Here is a 9615-nt window from a genome sequence, read left to right as displayed (position 1 = left end):
AAATACCATTTGGTAAGTTTAAGAGAAAACTTTAATTAGACATTATATCTTTCTATTTGCATTTGGAGGTGACTAATTTAATTTTTCATGTGTAGTATTAGTTTATATAGTTTATAATTATGACTTTTAATTTTCTTAATATTAATTCAATTGTAACTTTTGTTATTATTTTCTTTTATTATAAAGAATTAAGTACATGATTTTTTAATTATATTGGAAAATAAAAAGATTACTTTAATTTATATAATTTATAACTATGACTCTTAATTTTCACAATATTAATTAAATTGTAACTATTTTTATTACTTTTTTTTATTAAATATCTTATAGGTCCATTAGAATTTACATGTCACTACATATCATTAATTGATGTTATAAAATTATTAGGAAATAGATACAAAGCAAGCTTAAGAATTTTTTATATTTATTTTATTAATATATTTAATAAAAACTATTTATATAAAAAATATATTCAATTTTAATCTAAAATAATATAAATATTATACTTACATGTTATAGATAAAATTATTATTTATCAATAATTATTAAAATATTTAGTCAATTCAATTAAAATAAAATCATATTCATTCACTATATTACATATTAGTTATGCATATATGCCTACTTTAAGACAAAATAATGTTAATAATACAATATTTATTAATTACTTATTATAATATATTAAATAAAATATAATTTAATAATAAAAAATATTTAATTTTAAATCTAATTATGAAAGAAGATAATAGTAATATCTATCAAGAAAAATAAATGATTATCCATGTGAAATTAGCTTAACATTATTCTTATATTAATAAGTTTATTATATATAAATAATGTATATGCACATTATTTTAAAATATTTAAAATTGATTAAAAAAATTAAATATATTATAAATTTCATCAAAAATTAAAAGCAAAGAAATTTAATTATTTGTTACTTATAAATCAAATTTACACATCTAATATATTAACAATCCTGGGTTGCTATCGCTTAAAACAAAAAACTCTAAATCGATATTATAAAAAAGGTCTATAAATAATTTTTTAACATTTTTAGATAATAATAATAATAATAATAATAATAATAATAATAATAATAATGTCAACCAAAATAATAATTTATTTTTATTATACTTTTGTTGTAATGAAATGGAAGTTTGATATTCTATTATATAATACTAATGTATGAATTAAAATATTTTATCATAAAATAAAGTAAATTTTAAATTAATTTAAAAAATAATATTTAATATAAATTAAATAAATAATTAAAAATAATATCTTTAGGGTTTGCCATTATGGTTTAAAAACTAATTTATTTTATTTTAAATTAAATTAAAATTGCACTTATAGTCCTAATTAAATTGAGACTTGAATTTAATTATTTAATTAAAATTATATTTTCAAAAATTATTTTTTAAAATTAAAGAGAGCATGTAAATTAATTGATACTTGAATTAAATTATTTGATTGAAATAAAATTTTGGAAAATAATGTTCTAAAATTAAAGGACATATATTTATTGATGGTTTCAATTAAAGTTTAACAAAATTTAAATTAATTCCAATTTTGTGAGTTCTTAAGATTAAATTGTCGTTGTCTGTTCTATCCCCACCCAACCCATGGGATAAATAAAGTCATGAGAAATATTTTTATTTAATGGAATAAAAATATTACTATATAGCTTTTCTTATATATTTATGCTTAATTTATTTAAAATATTTTAAGAATACCTTGTAAAAAAATTTATGAAAATAAAAGAAAATAAATGTGAAGAATAAATATAAATGGAAAATGAATATAAAAAATAAATAATAAAATACCAACATAAATAAATTCTTATAAATGGAAATTACTTTTGTGATATTTGTATAAATTGTTGTTGATTACTAAAATATAATTTAGTAAAGTTAAAAGAAAACTTTAATTAGATATTCTATTTTCTATTTGCATTTGGAGGTGACTAATTTAATTTTTCATGTATTGTATTAGTTTATATAGTTTATAATCTTGACCTTTAATTTTTTAGTATTAATTAGATTGTAACTGCTGCTATAATTTTCTTTTATTATAAAGAATTAAGTACATGATTTTTTTAATTATAGTGAAAAATAAAAAGATTGCTTTAGTTTATATAATTTATAATTATGACCCTTAATTTTCCTAATATTAATTAAATTATAACTATTTTTATTACTTTTTTTCATTAAATACCTTATAGGTCTATTAGTATTTATATGTCACTATAAGTCATTAATTGATGTTGTAAAATTATTAGGAAATAGACGCAAAATGGACAAATGGAAAAAAATATAATAGTGTTATTTGTCACATTGTGATAAGTTCATTTTGAGACCAATTTTATTATATCTATTATAAAGATTATTAAATGGTGTGGTGTGATGTGATTAAATTAGAATTGTAATTGTGTGGTGATGGACAAAGTATAAACCCCAGAGGTGAAAATCATTAGGTACAACTTCTCATAGGATCTCTACTTACGTGTAAGTTAGTCCATGTTATTATGAATTTCATCTACAATATGTATTATAAATTTCACAAAAAAAAGTTATATATTTATCTACAATATATATAATTATAAATTATATATTTTTTATAAAAATAAAGAAAAATTACTTTTTCGTGTTTGAAGTATAATATAATTAATACTTTGTCTCTTTATTTTAAAAAGCTAACAGTTTTATCATGTATTTTCAACCCATCAAAATAAAGGTCCTTGCGTCAAAATTGCCAGCATGAAATGACCATAGTATTCTTGATTAACTTTAAAAATTCATAGAAAAAACTGCCACTCTCTCACCCAATATAGGCATGCATTGCACAGTATTCTGTCAGACATTTCATAAAAAATGAGATATGCATTGCATATAAATAAGTATGAAGAAGAATCCAATTAAAAATCTCAATACAAGATCAACAACAAACAAATTGGTCCCCCTCCATCTATAGTTCCTCGCTACCTCCACTTCCTCCTCTCCTCTCCATCTCTTCCTAGTCTGCTCTTGTTTGCCTCCACCAGTTGCTTTGTTTCCCAACAACCTTTAACCTGCAAGCTATTCCTTAAGAACCAGCCTCATCACTTGTATTTATAGAATTGATTTATTAATTTTTAAATTTTTTATTCGATTTTGATTTGATTTAAAATAAAACTAATTGAATGCATACCTTAATTATATATGTTTAATCTACAGATACAAAAAAATGAATGCAAAACTGCATTTTGCCCCTTGAATTTGAAATTCATAAATTTTAAATTTTTTTTTATTTGGCTAATAAAAAGAATTTTTATTAAAATGCCTATAAATTATGTGTAGAATTAATAAATTTAATTATAGTGAGATAAATTTGAAATAAAGACTAAAATAGTTATTTTAAATCTTTATTTTTAAACTTCCCATGAACATATAAAATTTAGATTAAATTTAAATCTATTTTCATTTATAATATTCAAATGATATATTTAGTATGAATTTAAATATATAGGTCAAATCTCTTTATTCAAATATAACGTTAAATCATTTTTAAATTTATGAAATCTCAAATTTAAATTTTAATGAAAACTATATATATATATATATATATATATATATATATATATATATATATATATATATATATATATATATATATATAACTCACTAGTCTCCGTTGACTGTGTTTTTCCTTGGCAATATGGTCATCCGTAGGCAATGTGGCTTTGGACACGAAATCTCCTGGAAGTTGAATGCGTGGTTCCTCCAATATGAGTTGACATTCAAATTACATGAAAATTATAAAATTACTCTCTATTTTATCAATTTATATCATAAAAATATATATAATAAAAAAATACTAAAAATTCACATCATTTCACTATTAAAAAAGAAAAAAAATTATTAATATAAATTGTTTTCTCTATAAATTTATTATAATAATTATTTCATTCTTTTAAAATCAAATAAAGCTCATTTTATTTCATAACAATTGATGTTACTTTTTTACAAATTTTTTTTAATTATTATTTTTATTTATTTGAAAAGATAACTAAAATTTTGCTTTCATTACAAATCATGTGCATTGACGTTAATCATTAAATTTTACATATATTATATAGAAATACAGAGATTATTCGCCTAAAATTGAATTAAATTGTTAATACTTAGATAAAGAATCAAATGTGGCAGTCAAAGTGCCGGTGCTTAGTCAAAGAAAGAAAGAAGAGCCTATTCTTGAGCCAGACAAGACAAGTAGAGATTGCTCAGTCAACCTGACCAAATAGAAGAGTATTCGGTAGCCAAAGGTAAGCAAAAGAATGTTTGGGCATCAAAGACCAAGCGAAATAATGATTGGACAACCCAGATCAAGCAGAAGAAAAGTTTAACTCAATATTCCGAGATTTATAAAGATAGCTACAATTATCACTTAGTCCTTTGATCTGTAAATACGAGAAATAAACATTAATTAAATACGTGTATTCTGTCAAAATTATTATAGAACACTCTACTTTTCTCTTTCACTCTTAATCAACAATTTATAACTTTAGCAATAAAGTGGCTGATTAAAAGACTACCAACCTCACTACTTTTTTGTTTTATAAGCTTATATGGCACTTGAACTGGTTTTTAGAGGCTCATTACAAAGGAATAGGAAAAGTAAAAGAAAATTAAAAAGTAAAAATTAAAATTATACACCATCCCATCTCCTTCTCACCCTTTTTTTGTTTAATTTTTTTTATCTCATCTTTACAAATAAATATTTTACAATTTTCTTTAAAAAATTAGTTTTCCTTAAAGTATTTTTTTTTATTCTTCAACATTGAAAGAATACTATCATCTTTTTTTTTTAGTATTATAATTATTGCATCAAATAATTTTTATCACTTTATCATGATGTAACTAATGTGAAATATTTGAATTTTTTTAATCTTTATGATATATTCAATAAATTTTTATAATATTAATTAATATTAATTTTATTTAATTAATTAAATTTAATATTTAATTTTTGATGTATTTGCTTAAAAAATTAATATATAAAAAATAATTAATATAGTATTTATCATTTATATATATATATATATATTAGATAATTTTATAGTTGTAATTTTATAGTTAAGCAAATTTGATTTAATTTAAAGAGATTTACATATACCATATTGTCTAAATGCTAAAAATGAAAAGGATTAATATAATTCACTATATTTTTAGAAAAAAAGAAAAATATAATTCGCTCTAAAAGGAGCCAGACGACTAGTATATCCGCACTTAACACTATGTTTGGGAACTTTTAGAGGGGAAGAAAAATAAAGGAGGGAAAATAAGGAATGAAAATAAAAATTATTTTCCTTCTTCTTGTTTGAATTGAGAGAGGAAAATATTGTAAGGAAAGTTGTTTTATGAATAATAAAATTATAATTTTGCTCCTAAATTAAAAAAAAAAACTATAAAATATAGGATTATATTTATAATTTTGAATGTTTTCCTTCTACTTTCTCTCCATTTTGGAGAGAAAATAGAAAATGACAAAATATTTTTATTTTCCCTATAAATTTTCCTTCATTCCTTATTTTCTACTCAATCCAAATAAAAATAATGAAAAGTAAAATTATTTTCCCTTTATATTTTCTTTCCTCTCTTACTTTCCTCCCTTCCCATAGTGCAAATGAATACAAATGTTAATGAAAAAACATTGTAGTGGTTTTTTTCTTTTCTTTTTTTTTTTTTCTATTTGTCTCAAATGCATTAAAAAGCCCTAGAGGCTTACTATGTTTGTTAACTTTATTAGTGAGGAAAGGAAATAAAAGAGAAAAAATAAAGATGGAAAATAAAAATAATTAAAATTTTTTTTTCTCTTTATTTGAATATCAGGAAGAAAAATAAGGAGAATTTTTTTTAAAATAGTAAAATATTTATTTTGTTCTTTTTATTTGAAATTAAAGTAAATAATTACAAAGACAAAAAAATAATTTTATTTATTTATTATCTATTTTCTCTTCAAAATAGAAAAAAAAAAAAGAATAATGGCATTTATTTATTATAAGCCGCTCTTATTATCATCTTTCTCAAATTTTGCGCATTCTCAACAAAGAGAGGTGAGAAAATATTTTTATCTTTCTTCACTGACTAACAGCTACTTGTTCCCTTGAGGATACATTGTAGTGGGTTTTGGATTCTGTCCTTTTCCTACTTTTCATTCGTTAAACTCACTTTATTTATTTCTTAAACCCACTTTATACGATATATTATACGATAAAGTGGTAGATGATCGACGGTTGGTAAGACGCTATATAATGCATCACTCAAGCATGAAAAAAAAGGCATCCATCCAACTCTTGGGTCTGTCTCTGCAAAAGATTTGATGCTCTCTGGCTTTCGATTTTGTGATATATCCTCCGCTATTCACAACTTCTACATTGTTAGTTCATCAGCTTCCTTGGCAACTCAAATGTGTGTACGAATCTCTTTCTTTAATTTAATTTTTCATGTAATTTTACTTTCTTTTTTAATAAGTTAGGCCCTTCTCAATATTTTACTTTCTGTTTTATTTTTTCGATCTAATTTTTACTTTCATTTTATTAATTATATACATAATAATCTTTTAAATTATTACCAATTATAACTAAAATTATTAAAAAAAATAAGTGTTAAAACTCTCAAATTAATATTATAACACATAAAAATTTTGATTTGACATAATCTCACTAGATACAGTAATTCATTTTAATTCACGTAAAATTTAAAAAGACTTATAAAATTAAAATTTCAATTGAACATCAATCTTACAAATTATATGATCTTAATATGAATTTTAATAAATAAATAAATATGACTTGTTTGGAAAAAAAAAATCTTTTTAATCTAAATGAACCGTAATATTTTATGCGGCCCAGTGGCTAAATGTTTTAAGCCACATTTCTTGGGTTGGATTCTCAAGTCCAACATCATTTTTCTCCTTTTTTATTAACTTAATTAATCCCAGCCGTACCTTCCACTTCACTTCAGATAATCTCAGCCATTTAAGTCTTACCATATATACGTTTATTTAAGCCTAACCCTACCGTCATCGTGCTCATCTCCTCCTCCTCCTTTCTGCTGATTGTGGAGGTCTTCTCTGCTTCCTCCTTTCCTTTTTATTTTCTCCAGCAAGCCCTTGTAGTCCCTTTCGATTTCTTCCCCATCTCTAGATTTCTTTGATTTAAAGCCTCTTTATTTTTTTTTGTTTATTTATGTAGCTTTCAATATCCTTTCCATCGACCACCACTCTCCTCTCATCTGCTTGTACTTTCTCTCCTAATTGGCCAGCGCTCTTCTCTGTGATTTTTGGATTTCTTGTGGTATCAGTATCAGCAACAATTCTCTTTTCGCATAAGCAAGTGACAGGTAGCAGAGAGGTCAGCAATTCTCCTCTGTGATTTTTGGGAATTATTTTCTCTTACTAGCCCAGATGGAAGAATCTTTTACTTTTAAATCTATGCTACTTAATGGGTTTTATTAATTTCTTTGGTTTGTAATTGATGATATTGTATTTTGGCATTTAGCTAAGTACATTAGATTTGTTCTCTTTTATTTTTTAGGCCTTTTGCTGTAAATACATCGAATTTTGTTACCTTTTTTACGCGTTTGCTGTAAATCTATGCCTTGTAATGCTTGAACCTTGATGTTGATGTGATAAATGTGCCGTGAGCCTTGCTGTTGCTTGCTTCTGCATTATTCCTTAGGAAGATACAGACTTTCTTTGTCGCTTTTGTTTCATCCTACATATTTACTCTTTGCGCTAACTATTTTTAAATAACCTCCTCCTTCCTTTTTATTTGTGTATATATATATATATATATATAACAGGACGCTCAATGAAATATTATCTAGCCTTCAAATATTGGCTTCCCCCGGAGAGCAGCTGGGAAATGAAGATGTTAGTGATTGCACTAATTAACTATGCAATAGCAATGACAATTGAAAGTGAACTCAAAACCCATCTCAACCCAAATTACAAAACATGTGCTAGAAATATTCGTCTTTCTATTGGGTTATATGGCAATTGTGATACTTGTTTTGATTAATGTTCTCATCTACGGTGTGTTACTTTTGAGTTTATGGGTCTACATGGTATACGAGTAGCACACAATCCATATCAAGACTTATATCTATTAGTAGGTGAAGATTTGCAGCACTCAAAGGAGCTAGCTGAAGATGCAATCCAAAGGCTATTTGGCAGGCTGGAGTGAGCCACGGAATCAATCGTTTAGTTAGGTATATCATTTTAGTAAATCTGAGTTCTCTTTACAATTTTAGATCTCTATATAAAATGTATGATTTTAGCAGTAATTTTAATGGTTTAATTGTGATAGTTTAGTCTATGTTAATGTAACAGAGTTGTAGAAATAATACTTAGTTGTAGGATTTTGAAAGGGTTTTCATTGAAATTTTGAAATTTATTTATGTATTTCATGATTGAACATGTTAGAATATTTGTTTATGACATTGTTAAATCTCCTTCTCTCATTTGTAATTTTCGATGCAAATAGAGATTTTGATTTATATGTTGTTTGTAGAGGAAAAGATAGGGAGTGGGAGAGAATTTTTTATTAATAATTTTTTTATCAGCATTAAGTCCAATTTTGAAATATTTTATTACAATATCCGAGTTGTAGAAATAATTTCGATGCTCATCTCCTTCAGCACAACAAAATACCCATCTCCTTCCCAGAATATGTTTGAGAATAGCATTTGCTATTGAATCCATACTCAAAGCTTGTAAATCAAATTGTGTTGATTAAGACTTAATTATTATTTATTTATAATTATGGTTTGAGGTTGCTCTTGACTTCTCATATGGTATTAGAGCCTAATTTATTTTCTTGGGGTCATGTAACTCTTCGTAGAGCTTGTATTTCAAATGATGATTATTACTTGAGCTGCTGGCCATGTACCCGGTCTAGTCTACAAAAAATAACGGTTGCCATCTAAAGTTGTCTTGAAAATCTGGGAATTACGGTTACAATTATGGCATTTATAAATCTGGGAATTAGGGTTACAATTATGGCATTTATCGAATCTTTGTTGGGCTTTGATAATTAAAAAATATTTAAAAAATTATTATTTAATTTTTTTATTTTAATAAAATTATTTTTTTTCTTATTTTAAAAAATATATTAGTTAGTCATTACATTTTTGTTACGTTTAAATTAAATTTTCTGGTAGTGAATGTATTTAAAATAAAGAGAAATTATCATTACATGGACCTGAATAGTTTAAGACTTTTAACATGAATGAATTATGTAGTTATATTTTTCAAATTACAGTGGTTGAAATTCAAATTAATGATTAAAATGACAAAAAGGATTAAAAAAGTAAACAAAATAAAAATATAAGAGCTAACATAAAAAATTATCATATAAAACTTTTTTGGTAAAACGAAGTTAATTGAAAATTCTATGCTTCTTTTACTAATCCTAAAGACTTTTTAAAGTTAATTGCATCAATAATCTCTTAATTTAAATATTAATTTTATTTCAGTCATTCAATTTCAATCAGTTAAAATAGAATTACTCAACTTTAATTTCATTTAAAAAAAATCTCTCTTAACTAACAGCTAGTTTTCAAGTTAAAAATA

General features: G+C 23.7%; 1 long non-coding RNA gene across 1 annotated transcript; it reads left to right on the top strand.

The window, feature by feature from the left end:
* Positions 1 to 7055: 7055 nt before the first annotated feature.
* Positions 7056 to 8491, top strand: LOC110650941 (uncharacterized). The gene is made up of 2 exons (XR_002494069.2): positions 7056 to 7393; positions 7845 to 8491. It is a non-coding gene; the product is annotated as an uncharacterized LOC110650941 (long non-coding RNA).
* The last annotated feature ends 1124 nt before the right edge of the window (positions 8492 to 9615 follow it).

This window comes from Hevea brasiliensis, chromosome 13 (assembly GCF_030052815.1).
Source record: "Hevea brasiliensis isolate MT/VB/25A 57/8 chromosome 13, ASM3005281v1, whole genome shotgun sequence".
Taxonomy (NCBI): domain Eukaryota; kingdom Viridiplantae; phylum Streptophyta; class Magnoliopsida; order Malpighiales; family Euphorbiaceae; genus Hevea; species Hevea brasiliensis.
This window is presented reverse-complemented; position numbering and strand designations above follow the sequence as displayed.